We start from the raw sequence: 20,713 nt of genomic DNA, 5'->3' as shown, positions 1-20,713 counted from the left end.
ACCTTGACAGGCTAAGGATGTAAGGCAGATATGGTTTGAAAAATATACACCTTTCCTGAGTTGCAAAAGTATAGCCTGCAGTGGCTACCCCTGCAGCCACTGCTGACATGCACAAGAGGCAATATTGGGATCTCAGTTCTGGGGGATTTTTTGTCCACTCATTTTTTTTGCATTCTCAGATCCCTTCCTAGGGTCGAGTTCAAACTAATATTAGCTGGTGCTGAGCAGGCTCAGTGACTCCTTAATATGCTTTCACCTAAGGGTCCTTATATGAAAACAGGCACGTTAGAAAGTTTGTTGGCCTCTCACCTTTTCAACATAAAATATCATGTATTTGGTTTGGGAGTGTTAACCACACATCTCCTCTCGGGTCTCTCTCAAGGATGCTATTTATAGTTTTGCTTCTCAAGCTGTGTAAAGCCTGTTATTAAGTAGCTGGGAAAAAATGTTTAATCATCAGACCATGGAAAGCCATAGGCCAGGCAGAAAATTGCCAGTGGTATTTGTCAGCAGTAAGTAAAACTGGGTTCAGTAGGTGTGTTTTTGAAGCACATTTGTTGCTGAGAGAGTTGTACCTCTACATCCAGAGCTGATGATGGAAATAGCTCACTGATAGAAGCATTCCTGAAGTATTTTCTAGAATTTCTATCAGAAATTACTTTTATATGTGTAGATTGTTGGCTTTGCTATGTAAATGCTTTAAGTTTGCCAAATAACTTTCAGGTTTCTGAATCCTGTCTTGCTGTAACTGTGTCTTACAGTACACTTGTCTTCTAGGTTGCCCATCTTACGGCCCCATGTCTGCTAAAATTTCATTGTATTGGTCTCTGAGACTGAAAAATAGGATGAAACAACAAACATTTGTATAATTTAATAAAAAATACTTCCTACCATTGCTTATGGAAGCAAGATGGGGAGCTTGTATAGAATCAGTTACCAACAGGGTCCATCTTAAAAAAATTAATTAAGCTTTAATTTAACTACTCTTAATAGGAAGAAAAAGTGCACTTGATTTGTCTGTAGCTCCTCAACTTTCTTTCAATTCCTCATGATTACATTTCAAAGCTCTTCTTTAAATAGATAAACATCTCAAATTTATTTTTAAAAATATTCTCTTGTATTTTATTGTTTAAAAAAAATTTATTTTTTTACCTTCCAAACCCTCCTGCTTCTACAAAACCCTGTTGGTGAGGCACATTAACAATTTAAAACAGATAGTCTTAGTAATTATTAGCTTCTTATAAACATAATTATCTTATGATTAGTGCAGATGACATTAAAAAATCAATTTTACACTGAAATGGTGCCTAAAATGACTAACGTGCTAGTTATGTATGCAGTTTAATTGGGACCCCTACTGATAGTGAAAACATTTAGTTATGTTATGGTTTGAAGCAAAATCAAGACTTAAATGATTACAATGTTATATCTGGGATGTCTGAGTGTCTATATCCCCCAGTAATTTTTAACTCATTCACTGACATGAAGGATCTTTTAGCCAATGTCAGATATTAACGTGAAGATATAATTTTGAGACAAAATTGTTCTTAACATTCTAGTGAAAATACATGGCTTTGCAGTCAAAAAAAGGATATTGAAAATTCCCTAAGGCAAGGCCACTTTGTGAACTTCTCTGAAAGACTCTACAACAGAAAGAGACCTAATTAATGTGCCAAGTTTGGGAGATGCATTTTAGTCAGAATCTGCACCTTTCCAACATAGGCAGGTCCACAGTGAAAATTTGTGAATGCAGGGAATTTCCAGGGAATCAGACTGGCTTCCTCCTTGTGTGCTCTGAATATCTCCCTTGTGGTAAATACATCCTGTCTGCCTGGAAGATGCTGATATTTGATGTGAAAACCAGTCCTGCAGGAAGAGGAACGTTTACTTTCAGATTATAATTTGTGTTTAAAACCAAACCCCATTATCATGCATGGGGTTCATGGGGATCATGCTTATGTTGTATTATATTTGCAGTTTCAGCTGTAAACACAGAAAAATAGCTGTTTGTCTTGTGGGACAGCTTCTTGTGCTTATTGAACAGTAACGAACCCTTTGTTATAGATGAAAGAATGTGACTTATCTGTGTTCTTACGTGTAGTAGGTATGTGATTTTTGCCATTACAACACAGAAAGAGAGAGAGAGAGAGATACTCAACTCTTGACTCCAATTATTCATGCAGGGCAAGAACCACTTTATTTACATTTCATGTCTATTTATAGAATTCCAGCAATGACCATGGATTGGACAGTGAGGGTAAGACTTCCTGACCCCATAAGTGCCATCAACAGTCCATCAGTCCTCTCTTCCTCCAAAGAGGAATGCAAAACAATCATTATTTATAAGAAAGAGTGTGAGAAACTGTACAAAGAATCTATCAACAATCAGAAGGCTGACACACAAGGCAACATGTGATTAGACATCACTCTCATAAACCATGTCTCGTCTTATGCTGTGATTTTATACATTCCTCTTAGCTGGTACAGTCAGGGAGGCTCTTAAGCACAAGAAATATCTGTCAACGTGGCTTTTCACCACTGCAAAGTCTTGATAGGGTTACAGGCCTTCAAGATGAAATGTGGTTTCCCGGACAATTCGTGTAATGGATCTTTGGGGTATTCATACTTTCAAGACATAAGTGGATTTATATGATAAAGCATGCTTTTCAGTTTATATTCTAGATATAACACCATTTAAAATGTTTGAGATTACATCCATACAGTGGATATTTGCTCTGAGGATCTTAAACGTTCATTTCTACTGGTTCTTATATCAGATATTATCTATAAATATTGCCATAGTGAAACAGGAGAGTGACTGCTGGCAATCTCCAGGCAATCAATGAAAAATACTTGGCAACAACACTGTCCTTTTCATTTTTATTAAAGGTTGTGGGAACAATTTACAAACATTAATAACGCATTACAGTAACCCCCTGAATCTCTGTGAGCATTTAGTTCTCAAAAATTTAACCTAAGGTAAAAATAGGTAACAACTATGCTGTGACAATGGAAACTAGCCATTCCTTTGCTGGCCTCCCTATTTTGTGGACCCTCTTGGACATCCATGGAGTTTAGTTTCAAAAATTCTCATAGGTTACAGTTTCCAGTCTCTGGACTCTACTTTTTGAAGCTAATCTTTGATTATTCCATCAGAGCTCTAGTCTATCTTGAATTTTTTTAATAGCTTCACCTAAATCTTGAAAGAATCTGAAGAATGAGAAGGAAACAAAAACACTAATACCATTCCATAATAGCAGTATTCACCTTGTTGATGTATAGAAACTCTCTTGGAATGAATATGTTCACTGTTCAATCAGTTTTACACTATTGGAAGTTTAGACTCAATTGCAAATTAGTAATAAGGAGAAATAGTCAGCAATTCAGCCGTCAAATAGCAAAGTCTTCTCTGACTTTAAGAGGCATTTTATTATTTTTTTCCTTCCCCATTATTTCATAAATATTTAAGTTTTACAGTGTATTCTGTTTGTTACCATAAACATTTTGATTCTAATTTGCTACACCTAACCATGATGACTTAATGTAGGATAGTAACTACTGAATTTTCCAGTGTCAGAATGAGCTTGCCAAATTATTATGGTCGTGTCTGATCAACTTGTCTCGCTGGAATAGAGCCTCATTCCAACTTCTCCTTCAAAATCCATTAGCAATTTAATTCATATTAATTCCAAGACATGACTACACAGTGTAATTTACAGAGATACCAAAGCAGACAACAGTACAATTTATTCCTTAGTCTTTTGTGTAACAAAACCTCATTTTGATATTAATGGAAATTAATATTTTTCACACTGTCCAGTACTATAAATCACATGTAGATGAACACTGCCATTTTAATTTTGATCTCATGAATTCTCCTTGTTTCTACTTACAATATCAAAACATAGTTTTTAAGGACAGAATAAAAGCACTTTTTGGAGAAAAATTGAATTATCTAGCAGTGAAATTTCATTATTCCTTAAACTATGTATATAAAATTAAAAAATGGAGTTTCTGTAGAATTCCAGCAATGCAATTTTTTAGTAATGCACCATGGAGACAGTTTCTTGCAATATTCCAGAGTTCTGTCTTTTAAGATAAATGTATTTCTATGCCATTCCAATTATTTTACAATCTTTAAAATATTATTTTACAAATCACTGATGTATTAAGTTGGCCTAATCATCTGTCTGCATTGAGTCTTCCAAAAGCATATGTGGTAGAGATGTTTTTTGATTCTTCCAACATCTGTAAACCAGTGAATCAGTAACAGGAAAGACAAAATGAATAATTCAAAAGATTGATGCTGACTAAAGACCAGAGATACTTACTTATTATTATATTTTTGTTTTTCTGCCTGTAGGCCATAATTTTATAGATAAAACATTTTTTGGAGTAAATAAAGCTGATCACTATATACTACAAATAATAGGAGTATGTGCTTTTGTTAGCATTAGAAGGATTGTGAGTACCTTCTGTGATACATTTTGCTAGCATCAAAAAGGCAGTAAGTGAATAAATATATATCTTCTGCCTGACAAATTTTAGTTATACTTCCACAAAAATCATCATATCCTGTTCTTTTCATCTTCTGGCTGTTAATGCTTTCCAGCAGAAGGGAGGTCTGTGACACCAAACAGCAGCTCCCAGGGCATGTGAATGTTGCTGGAGCTGACCACTTTGGTGCCTGGTTTAGAAGAAAATCAGCACTGAGTCTCCCTCCTTAGGCTGTCCATGAACAGTGAGGCTACAAAAATCAAGGCACTAGAGGAATTCAAATCATGCTAGGCACAGAGCTCAAAAGTGACTTTATCCCAGTGAAATCCTACCATGGCTTGCAGTAAGATGGTGGTTTCCAGATCTTTTTCTCAAATTTCCAAGAGTGTTTTTGCCCCTGCCTGCACTCACTGCACTCTCGAGTTGAGGCCATGAGACTGAGCACAGCATTCACTCTGCTCATCAGTAGTACATAATTTTTAAAATACTGCTCTGCAAGTTCAACTTCAATTAAGACTGCAAATAATGGTGTAGTAATAATAGTAATAATTGTAGTAATCATTTTTCTAACAGCTAAAAAATAATAATATCAGAAATTATATTAAAGGCAGCAACCTCTTTGCTTGCAGCAACCTCTACTGCAACTCCTCTCTATTCCCAGAAAAATTATTTTGAGATTTTCTTGGGTTTTAAATGTTACATAGCTTTCAGGTAGCTCTAGTATACTAAAGTTCTTATATGTCTATACTTAGATAAAACTCTGTGTAAGCAAACTGATCTCATCTTAATCCCTGGTAGGCATTCTTCCAAATCTTAAAACTACAACTGTAGTCATGCCAAAGTAATTTATTTTTTTGTTTAACCAAGAGCGCAATACTTGGATTAAAAAAAAATAGGTGCAGCAGGCCAGGATTTATGTAGGTGAGAAAGTCAAAACAATGGTAGTAGCACTGTCTTGGTGACACCATTCCTTGTTGTACATGTTAATTCCAGCTTGAAAAAAAACCCAAAATTATAAGAAGGTGTCAAGCATGGGAAGAAACTGTACGAAACCAAACCAAGACAGCATGTGTAAGTTCTTAATTTAATTACTGCAGATTTATTTTTATTTCTATCTGAAACACAGCTAGCAGGATTGTATTTGCTGAAAAAATAGATAATTTCAATGCAATCAGCTTGTCTCTGTATTTTCTATTCCTCCATTTAAGAATATTTTACATGTAATTTTCATCATAAAAAAACGTAATGAGATAGTAATATTGAATATATCCAACCTGTTTTAACAGCATGGCTTGCTCCTTATAGTGTCAAGAAGTTTAAGGACAGCAACTTGAGGAAATCTAGATTTTTCAGCACATTACTCCCCTGACTCCTTCAGAAATCCTAATGGAAAAAATTTTTCTCTCGCATCCCTAGTGTCAGGAAGACTCTTTCTTTCAACTGGATAGGTACAGACATGCTACAGTCACCCAGCTCTTACCTTTCATCAGCGAGGCGTGTAAAATTTGCAGTTTCAGCACAACACTTGTCCAGTGGGTGTCTGCCTATGTGCAGGCCGGCTGTGTAAGTAGGAATGGAAATTTCAAATCCGTCTCAGTGTGTCTCACCACAGTTCAGGCAGCAGCACTCTGACATCAGCATGCTGGGTGCCTAGCCATACCTTTGCTCAGTGCTCTGCCACCCCCAAATTTGCCTTAGGCAGGGCATGTCTGCAGTCATTCCTTACTCAGAGCACTTTGAGATTCTCTTCCAGAAATCTGATGGCAAAACTGCTGGGAGCCATCAGCTGTTAGAGAGCAAAGTGAACATCTAGAGGACAGGTTACTTGCCATTATAGGCTGTTTGAGCACTTAACGTACTCTTTCACACTTGTCTGCTTCTTTTCTTCTCAGTTTCTTTAAAATACAATTACACATTCACCATCCAAGAGCAAGGGACAGGAATTGCTCCAAGTGTTGGTATGGAAGGGGTGAGTATGTGCTCTTAGAGAGTGTGCTGCAAAGAACCACTTCATGGCAAAGAACAGATTCTGGATAAGCCACTGTCCTTTCATGGTCCCTGCAGACTGTCAGATACAGAGCAGGCTTCACTCTGCAGGTGGCATTCGAGTTCACAGATAGACAGTCACACCAAATAGTACTGGATGGGCATTATCAAAGTCATTTGGAAACAGAAGTACAAACAGAGACTGGGAGAAAGATTGAATTATTATTCAATGATCCCATATTTATAAATTATCTAGTATCTATAACACTTTAAAATAATATTTATTTGCTTTAATAATTAATGGAAAGTTCATTGTAGGTAATCTATTGATAATACAGTATCATCAGTATGGATTATGCCCAATTCCTATTTCTATTCTATTGAACCTACTGATCTGTTTTATAGCAGCAGCAAGAAGCTCAGTTTTGAACAGTGAAAGGAAGCCTAAATAAAATATGGAGATATCTATGGAATACAAAGCTTCTGTTTGAGGTCAGGAATGGCTACAAGCACAGAAGGAAGCACACATTTCTGTTTAGATGGTCACTATGCAGAAAAATACTGAAATACGTAGGCACTTAGATTTGAGTCATGCCACTAAAATCAATGGAATTACTTTTATACTTTTTGGTATAATTATCCTATCGAGATATTTACCTAAGTGTTCTGCTGATTCAGTGCCAGAATACACAAGCACACTGCAAAGGCAAAGCCTGTCACATTTGAAAAGTACCCTTTTCAGTGTTTCCCAAATTCTTTAATATTCCATTCCTAATTTCAGCTATTTCATATATTCTTACTACATAAATTAGTATTGTCACCACAAGAAGCATGTAGATACTGGTTTGAAAATGGTGGTTTTATAGCAGTGGCAGTCAGTAGGAAGGGTCTGTTTATTTTTATGTCAGTGTTCAGATTTTTGTCTTGTTTTCACCAAGCTGGTTTTTCAAGCTGCAATACTCTGACATTGTGTCTGAAACAATTTTCTGCAGAGCAACAAATCTTGATGTTTTCAGGAAAAAAAAGCCAATATCTAGTTAGTGATATTGCTAAAGTGATTAAGATTGTAGTTCTTACGAAGATAGATCTGTTTGTTTCACTGAGATTATGAACAAATATACACTAAATATATCATTCCAGCTATGATGATTTCATATAAGCACTATAACAAGTGAAAATTGATAAAAATTGGAAGCAATGGAATCTGTTGATTAAGTCCATATCCAGAACTGCACACTGTAACAACAAAGGTGATTTTCCATTACACTCTGCTGCTGGTGAAACCAGACCTACTGGTGGCTATCAGAGTTTTTACTATGTGTGGATATGTGTGTGCAACCCATCTGCTTTGTAAGTTTTAGGAGAAAGGAGTTGGGAAACTCCTACCGTGATTATATTTTTAAGTGAAGGATGCAGTGCATTGATTGCACAAAACAGTGTTCAAGCACAAATTCCCGTATGGACCAAGAACTAAATCTCAGCATCATTTGCTTGGGTTTATGCTGCTGCCATAGTGGGTAAGTGCAGGAGAAGTGGCACAAGAATGTATAGATGAGATTTGTGTTTGATGTATAGGAATGTGAGATTGAAACTTTGGGAAGGGTGGAATCACTGTTGGTAGTGGCTCCAGTTCCTGGCTCTCTCTGAAGTTATGTGAGAGAGGAGCTGTATTTATCCCTAACTTCCATAGAAAACTGGTGTTTTATGTTTGTGTGCTGTCAGTCTCACAGGGTAGTTGTTAAATCTGGCTAGGGAGTATCCATCAGTAATGGATACAATTTTATGGTAAAATAGCAAAATTATTTTGAAGTGAGATCTGGTGAGAACTTCTAAAATGTTTTTTACAAAGCTGGTCTAGGTACTTCATTAAACACTATTTTCTCCAAAATTATCACTTCTGATTCAGGCATTGCCTCAAATAATTTTTTTCTCATTTAGAAAGCAGAGGAAAAAATATTCAGTGTTCAAGGTTTTCTTTTAAAATTGTTACCCTTTTTTCACTGAATAACTTTCTAAGTTCTCTGTCAGTACTTACTATAAATAACAAGCAGCTGATTTACAAGAAGATCCCTAACAGTCTTCTATTGATGGCTGTATAGAATTTTATCAGTTGCATGGGATTTTCTTGGTTGGGCAGTTTTTAGGCTTCACCTGGTACAAATCTTTCAATGGTACCATGAAATAACCAGTACAGCTGAGATATGACAGTGTTTAATGTCTGTTCTTTAAATCCATACATTTTCACTTTTAGAAAAAACAAAGTAATTCAATAAATGTAGAAAAGGTTTATGGAATCATAATAAGTGATTCATTTAGACTCTGATTTGTTTTCTTTGCTTTTGAGCATTGCATGTATGTAAAAGTTGGTCATTACCCTAAAACATGTGTTGTATCCCTTGGAGCTTCCCCTTATCTAATGATGAAAAGTTTTTCCTGCCTTGTGTGTTACTGAATTAACATTATTCAAATGGGGTGTGTATGCATATTTCCGGGTTTAGGAGTATGCACAGGCACAGTATTTGATTTATAGAAATAACATGCTGACTTAAAATACAGAAGCAGAGCTTTGTAGTTGAACCACCTTCATCCCCCTCCCTGTAACACAAAGTACAAACCATTAAAACAGCAGCATTGTTAACATGAAAGGGATTTCCAGAAATATATCATGATGAAATACCTACTCTCAAACATCTGCACACTGGGAGAAGGGAGAAATTCATTCTTAAATCCTTCTAGCAAAACTGTTACTTATCTTCAGCCATTTGTCTTTGTATTTTTTCCCTTACCAATTCCCAGCCAATGGACAAGGACACAATGTATTACTACTTTCTATGTGATTCATTCCTTATAAAACAATCTGTTCTTTTAGTGGCACTTGTTATTAATCAAGGTTTTTTTCCTTTCATTAGAGTTGTTGTTGGCTCAATCACTTCAGTATATGTAATCACTAACTTTTTCCATTACACTGGTGAATAGATTCTGTTATATGTCTGTCAGAGGGATGCTGGTACATTTAGTATGATGCTTTGCAATTTCAATGAGAACATTAATGGTTGAAGTGTGATTGCTTTCTTTTTCCTTTGAGAGAAAAAAAAGTGTAACATGTTCCCCTTAGAGAGAAGAGAGAGAAGAATGATGGAAATTTCCAAACTCAATTTATTTTTGTATCATTAAAATGTTGAAAAGTACCAAGGAATACTCTTGCAGAATCAATCATTTCATAATGTATCTGCAGAGGCCCTGGACTTGCCTATCCTAAAGAGAAAGCTGAAAAGGCTAAAGTATCAATTTTGTACAATAGTCCATGTATTTACCCAATATAGCACAAAAATTCTCACTGTTGCAAATGAAATGGAGGAGGGAGGGGGTGTGTACATAAAACCTTTATTGACATGGTATTGTTTTCTGTACAAAAATGGTCCAGTTTCTATGTGGAACAAATAGAAAGATGAAGGAGATGTAAAACATCTCTGAGTAGGTATTTATGGTATACTTTAATGCAAAAAGGCAATTGTTTAGATAATATGAAAAAATTTTGAGAAATATTAAAAAATTAGTCCGTTTTTTCATGCAAATGATGCTTGTTTTCCAACAGTTGGAGATTTTTCTGATAGGCTTTAAAACCAAGGTACTTTAAAACCAAGACTAAATAAATAAATATTAAATATGCTACATAGTTCTGTTTTTAAAACTGGACTTCACATCATGTTTTCTCTGAATTTTTCAGTTATCTTTTTCTTGATTTCCACTGGTGACTGTACTTTTCCTTTCCAGATCTCATATTACCTGGTGGGTTTTTTTATTTATTTCCTGTCCATTTTTTACCTGAGCCTTACAGTTTTCATTCCTTAATACAGTAAATTTCTGTCTTTTCTCCTTCCTTGGTAATCATTTTGTAGACATCTGATGAGAAATGTTCCATTCCCACAACTCCAATCATTTAGCTTTTACTATTACCTTTTTCTCTTGAAGTGATTCTGCCCCATTGCTAGATTTTACTGCATCTCATTCCAGCAGCCAAAGCATCTTCCAAACTCCTGATATACTTGGTCTTTTTCTCTTAGCTCATTTAATCTATCCTGCTTACCCTTTGCACATTTTCTCCAAATTAGGTTTTCACCTTTTAGCTTTGCATCTTTTTTTATGCCAGAAGTAAGCTTTTATGTTGAATTTTTACCATTTTCCTCCTACTCTTTGAATCATTCCTCAGAGCCACCTCTAATCCTCCCTACACATTCATGTGCTCCATTATTGAATCTCCATCCTAAATTATTGGATATAAGCTATTCGTGGAAGAGATCAACTATACTATTTTCAGTCTCATATATGTTTTCTGTAGTACTTAAAAATGTGTTATGGACCTCCTTGGTCACTGAATTTTGTGTCCAATTCCTTAAAACTGGAACTTACAAATAATTAAAAATTATTATTACAAACCTAACAGTTGTGATAAAATATATAATTCTTAAATTATTCAGATGATTTTATTTATCCTGGACATGCACATCTGTCTTTAAAATAGAAAATGTGTTCTAATATTTTATACTACATCTTATACAGAAATTTGGGATCTGGTCCAGCTCTCAGGCCCATTCTAATTCAGAATGGGAATTTGTCCCCTTGTAGGTGACTCATATGTCTCAGGCACATTCTATCAAGGAGCATTTTGGTGACCATCGTATTAGCAATTTTTATCATTCCTTAGTGTTCTGTGAGTGTGACAGCTAATTTCCAGAGAAGCCACAAGTTCCAAGGTATCAGCCTTTTGCTGAGGACAGCAGGCGTTCTGTGCCTGGCACTGCCCTTCTCCCACCTGCACACTGTGGCTGTGAAGAGAACACCTGGGGCTCCCATAGGCAGAAGGACACATTGCTCTGCTGCCCAGGGCTTCTCTCCGCCCTCATCAACACTGAACACTCACCAATTCATACACACACACTCGGAATTATTGCTTGGAAGGTAAAAAATGTTCACAATATTTTGAATGTGATGGTTTAGTTCTATGATCATTCTTGATACTGTTACAATGTCTTTTCTTAATACTCTGATGCTCCTATCTTTGGGCCTACTGGCTCGTTGGATCCCACATCTACATTTTCATATCCCCTTAAGAAAAGAAAGAAAATAGAATTAAGTCTTTGAGTATACATTTCATTTTGATGCAGCATGGATCATTATGCTGTGTAACTACCATTTAGGAAATGGTTATTATATAGAACCTGATGGGCTTTTTGCTTCTGAAAGCATTTTGTCCCTCCTGGGGCCTCCTTGCCACCTGTGGGGCACCTCACCTGTGGCTGGGGCTTGGAAAACAGGAGTGAAACCTGCCCCATCCACAAGAGAGATCCCAACCCCAGGCTGAGTAGGCACCTTGGTAGTGGGTGACATCGTGGATGAGCAGAGTGATGGAGCCCCACTTAGATTTTGAAGGAACCTGGGAACAAATCTTTGCAAACAAGTTTCAAAGCTGGACTATTACAAGGGCACCAGTGTGGGACAGGACGCTGCCACACTGTCTGGCTGAATGGCTGAAAACTCTGGAGGAGTTCCTGACTCACTGTTTTTCAATAAAGACATTATTATTAAAGAACAAATTTCTCTTCCTGTAGAGATTTGATGTCGGCAGATGCAGCCCTCTGCTCTTGGCCCTGTTTGTTACCTATGCTGCATATTCAGCTGGGTGATGCACAAGGCCTAGTCATAAAATTGCTACTTATCCCAAGATAATTATCTTTATTATTTTTTAATACATCTTAAAGCTTTTATTAACATTCTGAGAAAAACAGAAGCTTGTTTAAGGTACATGATATTCTGCACTGTATAATTTATCTCCATGTATTTTCTAAAGTTAATGAAGTTATTGAGTAATCACACCACATCCCTCACAGATTTTTTGGCTTCTCACTTATGTGAAAAAGGCAGCGATTAATATATTAGAGGCTCTCTCTTACAGAAGAGGTGTGGATCATATTAACAGCCATTGTGCAGTTATATTTTGAGTTATACAACTAATGGTATTTATTGGTTTTCTTGTCTTTTGTTTTGTTTTCATTTAAGTCTATTTTGGCTTGTATATATCTGAACAATGTGATAGTTTAATTGCCAATAGAATCCAGGCTGAAAGACAGTTTTTAAGGAGTCCTGGTGTAATACCAAAGTAATGCAGTGTATGAATCTGGTGGGAGGAGAAGAAGAATCAGGAAGGAGCATATGGGATGTGGCTACAAATTACTGTGTTCTTTATCTGCCTGTTGGAACATGATGCTTTAACTGTGAAATCTGAGGAAAGCTGTCTCTTCTGGATCATTGCCTTCTCATTGTTATTTTTTTTCTACTCAGTTATTCTCACACTTTAAATAAAGGCTCTGTCAATAATGTGTTTTAAATAAAAGTAAGAATAGATGAATTGGATTGGATAAGATTTGTAAGAAAGTAGCTGTAACCAACAGCTCTAGGTTTAAAATCAATTAGATGATTTAAGATGCAGAACCTCTTAGGTTTTTCACTGCACTGGCTGTTCATTGAAGCAAGTAGTTCTTTCCTGAGGAGTTTGTTTCTTCATCCATGATGAAACCTTTCTGGAATTGCAGACCAAAAGTTTTATTCTGTAGGATCCTGTTTTAGTAGTCAGCTGGAAAATTTTAACTACAGTATTATATCAGAAGGTCACTCGTGCCATTTCAGCAATGCTTGTCAAAGATGCTGCTCTCAAAAGAAAAACTGTCTCAGTGAAGAGCTGTTGAGAAAGTGAATCAGCAGGGGCAAGTCAAGCATATGAAAGAAAAGGACCAGCTCTGTTTAGAATAGCCCCATCTTTCCCAAAGGAACACATTGCTGCACCCTTGATCCAAACATACTAGTCTTGATAAACATTTTTGTTTCATGTGGGATGGTGAATTTTGCTTATTTTATAAAATCACCTGTAGGCATGATTTCTGATGCTATGTGAAAACAATGTGATCACAGTTGGAGAAAAAAAAATCTGTTTAAATAGCACATGTAGTATCATTATTAAGCTACATACAATTATAATGTTCATGAACAGTAGGTATATGTGATGTAGTTGTTCTGAAGCATTACAAATAATGGTCATTGCAAGTACTATGAATCTACCCTTGAAACTAGCCTGCGTTGCACCTTAGTGTGCATGTGCAGACACTGCCTAGACTCACTTCTCTGTTGCTTTAGAAATCCACAACATTTGGTCATAATTGTTTTCAGCCAGTTTCCAAGTATTGCTTTATCCTTTTGTTATATGCCGTGCTCAAAACAACCTCCTGTGCCACTGGAGATTTATTCTTGGGCCCAGTTTTAATTCTTGGAACACTACCAAATTTGTGGTTATAAGAAAAATGGGATTGTTTAATATTGTTATACTCACAACACTTTAAACACATTTCTGTTACTTAAATGTGTTTTCCCTTTCTTGTAAAATGTGGTCCTTTTTTGTATGGCTAGCATGTCCCAGAAGTTCAGCAGATTGAGCTGTGCTGAACCAATGTTCAATTTTGTTGCTCTCCAGAGGTCTAGATAAAACCATGAAGATATTGAAGAGGCACATCCTTGCTCCATTCATGTGCAAGCAGCCACTTGGCTTTTGCCTGGGGTTGTTGTAGGCCTCTAATGAGGAAGAAATATAAGCACACTGATGTGTGATTTGCATCCTTCCTAAATTCATTGCCTTTCTTAAAATACTTACCTGAATTTAATGTTCACATTAAAAATGCTATCTCAGTAATTGTTTAAAGGCCAACTGGTGAGACACTAAACAAAAGCTATCATGTTTGTAGAATAAAAAGCATTTTCTGTAACAGCTTCTTGCTATTTGTTGATGTGGTGGGATATGGGAAGGCTTTGAAACCTACTCCATGAATCACTCCCAGAGTTTCATATTACTGAAATGTGAATATTACTTTTAAATGTGTATACTATACTATATTATTAGAGCCTTCTGTGATTTAGAGAGATCTTTCAGAATAGTAAAAAGTAATTATTTGCTTTCTTCCAGTCTATTAGTGCAGAACAACACTCACACTGGCTCTGCAGTGGCAGGGTTGACTGCTCTCAGTGGACTTGTCTTGTTAACAGGAGGAAAAAGGGTCTTGCTGGTATTTCTGCTCCTGCCTGGAACATGACTTCTCTAGACAGCCAGTTGCAGTTGTGCTGCACACGACCTCCCTGGTGTGACAAAGCAGGGATCCTCACACTCTTACCTTCAATAAGTGCCTGCACCTCACATGAGCCAGAGTTTCCAGAGTTTATCAAACATTGAGATTGAACAGCAGGTACAAAGGGGAGTCACCGCAGTCAAACATCAGCCTTATGAAGTTGGAGTAACTCCAACCTCAGCAAGGTTTGGCAGCCGTGTTGGATCTCATCATTTTCCCCTTCTATGCTCCTTGCACATGCTCATGGAGCTTAGTGATATTTACATGATGGGGCTTGGATCACTTTGTCTCCCAAAAAATGAATTTCTAATCCACTCTTTGTCTCATCATTAATTAAATATTAGAGAAGCTCTTATGTAGGGCTGCTGTAGGGTATTTGTGTTTCTGACACAGCTGCTGTATATGTGAACTCTTTGAAAGTTTTGCTGTAGTAGCTGTAGTTCTGCAGCCAGGAATGGATGAAAAAGAAGTGTTGCACAGGTGGTGTTTACATACAGCTCCTTGCAATACTGCTGCCAGTGGCTATTTATTGAACTTTAAATACTGTATAGAAGCTTCAGTAGCTGTATCTGAAACAGCAAGACAAAACAAGACCTATACAAAAATATAGGCTTTCATTAAGATTCAAACCATTTTTCTAAAATCAGAAAAGCTGTATTTTCACTTGGGTTTATTAGACTGATATCCAGTAAAAACCTACCACTGTTAATTTGACTGCACATTTGACATCAGCAACAACAAAAGCCCCATTCAATACATCTTTATATTGCTTTGGTTATGTGAAAGATACAGTTAATTTTCTTTTTAGCAGCTGATACAGTGCTGTGTTTTGGATTTAACATAGGACTAATGTTGGTAATGCCCTGATGGTGTGGTTGTTGCTAAGTAGTGCTTCCCTAAGTCAAGGATATTTCAGCATCTCCTGCTCAGTCCATGAACAAGTGCACAAGACAATGGGAAGGAGCATGGGCAGGACAGCTGACCCAAAGTGGTCCAATGCTCAAGGTTTGAGGGAGAGTTATGTGGTAAAAATTATTCTAACAAACATTGTGAAATTGGTCGTGGTCATTTATATTATGAATCACTAACAATTGAATAATATCTAGTTTATTTTCTCCAGGCTATAGTATCTATTTTATGAATGCACTTGTACTTCATAAATCGTTCTCAAGAGCAAAAGGAAGAAAAGTGAAAATGAAAAATCCATTTTCCTTCAACCCCTTGGGTCTTTCTTTAATTTTTAATGAAATAGAAAGAATACTTCATCAATGGCAGCAATGGAGTAACAGCTTTAAACTGAAAGAGAGTAGGTTTAGACTAGATTTTAGGAAGAAATTCTTCTCTGTGAGGATGGTGAGGCAGTGGCACAGATTGCCCAGAGAAGCTGTGGATGCCCCATCCCTGTAAGTGTCCAAGGCCAGGCTGGACAGGGCTCAGAGAAACTTGGTCTGATGGAAGGTGTCTCTGCCCGTGGCAGTGGGTGGAAACAAGATGATCTTTAAGGTCCCTTCCAACCCAAACCAGTCGGTGACTCTCATTTTGTGGGGGAAAAAAGCTTGAACTGCAACCACTGAAAAACCCCAATCCACAGACCAAAATAAAGCAAAAGAGCTGCCTTGAGACAAAAAGCAAATTGGAAAGTAAGTAGATTTTTTAAGCACTTAAAGATTTGTCAGTTACTTAATTTAGCTATGTAATGTTCTTGTATAACATACAGCAGAATACAGACAGTCAATATTAAGTACTTACATGATTTTAGCTGGCATGGTACTTATTTCAGGCACAAACCTATCAATCCTGTGTATTTACTTTCTGATTCTGGCTCAATGGGAGATCCGGGATCAGAACAATTCTGCCTTGAATGTGGTATTTGTCCTTTGTCCTTATGGTAGACATTGACTGTAAAGCTGTGCATGTGTCTTAGGGAAAGCATCACTCAAAGCTGAATTCTGTTATGTGAAATAGTACAACATGTTAATACTGTGTGAGCCCACAAAAAGATTTTTCTTCTGTTCAATAGCATAATGAAATAATCTGATTTAGCCTCCTGTGTATCACTGGCCCTTATATTTTACACATATACCCTTGTATTTTATTTTGTTAACACTGATATTAAGTCCTTCAATCTCCATCTGATTCTGATTTGAAGATACCAGAAGAAAAATAAATGTATTGGTGTTGGGAGGGTGGTGATGGTATCATTTGGTGGTTTACTTCAAAGATTAATCAACCTTAAAATAGGTCAAAATTTTTCTTTCTGAGTTTCTTTCTAGATTATGTTTTGCTGCTAAATGTACACTTGCTCTCTTCAATTTTATTATTTTTTCTTAGATGAAGACTTAAATGCCTTGGTGAGCTCTTAGTCCTTTCCTTTATAAATGTTCATGGTTTGGTATTTTCCTACTGTGATCAAATTATTCATTTGTTTTCTTAAATGTGAAAGCCAGGAGCAGATTCAGTGATTTGGTGCCTATCTTGCCCTATTTAGTGTAATAAAATGAGGAAATATGTTGTGTCTTTTTGGTAGAAAATAGGAAATCTTGCCGTTCAGTCTTTAGCAGGAAAGCCCATGTCATGGAGTCATCATGTTATTATTTTACTTTGAGTGACCTCGGTCTATTGTCAAAAATACACAATGCTTCTTACTTCCCTAGGAAATAGCTCAGTCTATATAGTAGTTTTTTATACAGAAGAATAAAAATCTCTCATTCGCACACTAATGGAATTTGCTTGGAGAAATATTTCTATTACAGCCATTATTAACTTGATTTTCAGTGCACCACTCAGAATGAAAACATCCAGTAGGTATCTCATAGCTCTTTCAGAAAGCAGGTGAGGAGCCTATATTATGGCACTTTAAAGGTCTATTTAAAGAATAAGAATTAGAGCTTGATTTACATTCATCAACAACATGTAATTCAGTCAAGATTAATGCTTATCTTTAGCCCTGTGCTATCATTCTGAATTATTTCAGCAGGTATTTGCATATTTCCTGCATTGTAAAATTTAAAAATATTCTTTATGGAGCAAAAGTGAAATTGCAGCTGTTTCATTACCAAAGGCACACATTTACTACTTGCTGCTACTTTACCACGGATAGCACTAATACTACTGACTTATTCCTTCTTGTCGATATTGCTAGGACATGTTGCTGATCATTGATTTTCTTCTCCAAATGTGCTTTCCCTAACTTGTTGCAGTCTCTTTTATTATCATGCCATTCATGCCAACTATATGTAGAAGTTGCATATTCAATTCTTGATATATTTATTACACACAGAACAGTCTGTGAAAATAAAACTCTATTTCATCAATTCTCAAACAACATTTGAAAGCTTCATACAGTCTTTAGAGTGGATTGCTAGAAAAATGAATCTCTAAATAGCAAACCCCAACATTCTTCACATCCATTAGCAGCTGAAACTCTCCTAAAAGACACTCTTTTTCTCTTATGCACTGAGATTAGTTGTTTTGCTGCCTTGGATGGCAGTTCTGCTAATTTTTTATTGCTTCCTGTGCTTATGGCTCATTTATTGTTTTTCATCTGTTTGTTTACTGAATAGATTTATTACCTTTGCATAAAATAATTCTCTTGAGACAACTACTTACTTCCACAGAGGATTGTTCAGTTTTAAATTATTCTGCAGTTTTTTGTTTCTGTTACTCATATACAGAAGAATTTTGGGAGCAATCTGCATGGATCCTGAAAAATTAAAAAAAAATTTAAAAATAATTTTTAAAAACCAATAATAATTAGAAGAAACTCAGTAAGGAAAAAAACAAAAATATTTTATAAGTTGTCACATTTAGACCTTTGCCTTTAAAGGAAATTTCCCTGAATGGCAATTTTCTTCTCAGACTAGACATTCTAGTGTTGCTATGCATTTTCAAAGGAGCTCCAAATGGTCAGTGTTTTGAGAAGTTCAGATTGCATATCTTTCTCTAGATGCATGATCAGATTTTAAAAAAATAGTTAACAACTTCAGCTTATTCTCAGTCTAGTAAGATTTAAGCATGCTTCAAGTCTCTGCTCTGAAGCTACAGAGACAGGTTATTAGTGCAGACCAAACAGCCATTTTGCAGAATGAAACAAAAAAACAGTCTCCAAATTCTGTCTTGCAGCAGTAGTTAAGGCATTCTTGAATGCTTTCACTGTGCAATCTGACCATTTCTTATGAGACGCTGACATTGGATTAACTATTTAATAAGAGAGAGTAATTTCTAAAGAGCACTCCAAAATTCAGACCAACCTGTCGTAACTTACCATGGTGTTAAGAGTAGATACCACAGACTTCTGCATAGATTATCTACAAAGACTTGATCTGCAAATAAACCTGTTGTCATCTGAAATATATGGTAGCCTTAATATTAACATTAGGAATAGTTTAGCATGTTGAAAAACAGATGAGAAGTGAATACATTCCTAGCAACAATAGATGCTGAATTAAATAAACAATTGGAAATCAGTCTTGTCACAGATATTACATTTCTCTGTATCACTGAACATCAGCTAATTAAAAAGTTCATTTAGACAGAGGAATTATTTTTCTGAATTCACAAATATGCTTTAAGCTAACACAAAGGAAAAGTAATAAAGCTTAATTTACTTATGAACACTCTACCCCATCTGCTGTCTACCTATATTTCAGCATTCAGATGATCCAGCATCATTGTAGTCTATGTCTTTTCAAAATGTATTCAGTGCATTAACAGATAACTAAATTCTCACCTTCCTTATAACATGACTATGAGAAACAAGTTCAAATGGTGATGAAATAATTTGTTATATTTGATTTCCGAAGAACAGTATGTAATGTGACAGCACTCACACATGCTTCTTTTATTCAGGGATTTTGAATTAAAGGAGCTTCTCATATCTGTATTGCTGTATAAAGTAACTGCCATGTCCATTCCTATGGGCAAGTGATTTCCTTAGATAATGGTTTTCCTATCTTTCCCAAATGGAAGAATAGGAACAGAGCAGAACAATGATCATTGTCTTCTACATCTACAAAAATATCTACAGTCCTGTGAAATTCTGCTTGAGAACATTTTTAAAGGTGCAGGCAGAGTGACTGTTAACCACAAACCAGAATTGTGTAATTCATTATTTATTTGATTCTTTTTCAGTTCTTAGTCTTCCAGTTGTCAGAAAAGCAGGTAGATCGAACTAGTTAGTGGCTTTTTTTTCTTCAAGTATGTCTGCTTAAAAGCTTATATTCAAGTAAAAAGGATGATGGTTAAATTGAAAGGAGGAAATTATGATAAGCTTATATTCTGCTCTTTGTAAAGTAGTTCACTAGTGAAATTAAGTGAGGAGTGGTATTCTCTAGGGTTCATTTGGGGATTGTTCTTCCGCCCCCAGCCCCTTAACAGCAATAATCCATCACACAGGATGTATGCTTCAGTCCCAGCACGGCCTGAAAGATGTTTGGAGTCTTTATTAGAAGTCAGGAAGTGGGGGTTTAAAACCCCCTCCTCAAGCACATTGCCTCAAGCAGATGTCTGCTGTCTATTTCCCCAAAGTCAAGCTACTCCTGCAGCCGTGCATCCACCTACAGTGCCCTTGCAGTGCAGTCACTTGTCAGGAAAGAGTCCCAGCCTCTCTCTAACCAGGCAGTTGCTGCTGCTGATAAACCATCCTCTCCTGGACATGCCAAGCAAATGATACAATTGTTCTGCACCCTGGGCTTTCTATTTTATTTCTAAGCACTGGAGTAGCTTCCTCCTCATCTCTTCTTGGCTTCCTTAGCCTCTTAAAATAGCACTTTTGATGCATGCTGTCATCCATGACAACACATAATTCCAGCTTTCTGCTGAAGCTTAAGATGTTTTAAGTTAATATGGTAAAAAATTAAAAGCTTGTCCTGTACTCATTTATGATCCTCCTGTGCTCTGTCTGTACCTCTTCAGCTCCTGCTTTTTGTGACTTGCCACAATAGGAAAAACCCTCACTGTGCAGTGCTGGCACTGACCTGAACCTGCCTCTTACAGAAATTACTGGCTGAACTAAATTTTATGAGATGTATTCAGAAATGTATGACTATGAAAGCAGAACCAAA

General features: G+C 36.3%; 1 long non-coding RNA gene across 5 annotated transcripts in view; it reads left to right on the top strand.

Annotated features, from left to right (window-relative positions):
• Positions 1-20,713, top strand: part of LOC148222161 (uncharacterized) — a 516,376-nt gene that overhangs the window by 341,686 nt on the left and 153,977 nt on the right. The gene's annotated exons all lie outside the window — the stretch shown is intronic.

Source organism: Sturnus vulgaris, chromosome 14 (genome assembly GCF_052056855.1).
Source record: "Sturnus vulgaris isolate bStuVul1 chromosome 14, bStuVul1.hap1, whole genome shotgun sequence".
Lineage (NCBI taxonomy): Eukaryota > Metazoa > Chordata > Aves > Passeriformes > Sturnidae > Sturnus > Sturnus vulgaris.
This window is presented reverse-complemented; position numbering and strand designations above follow the sequence as displayed.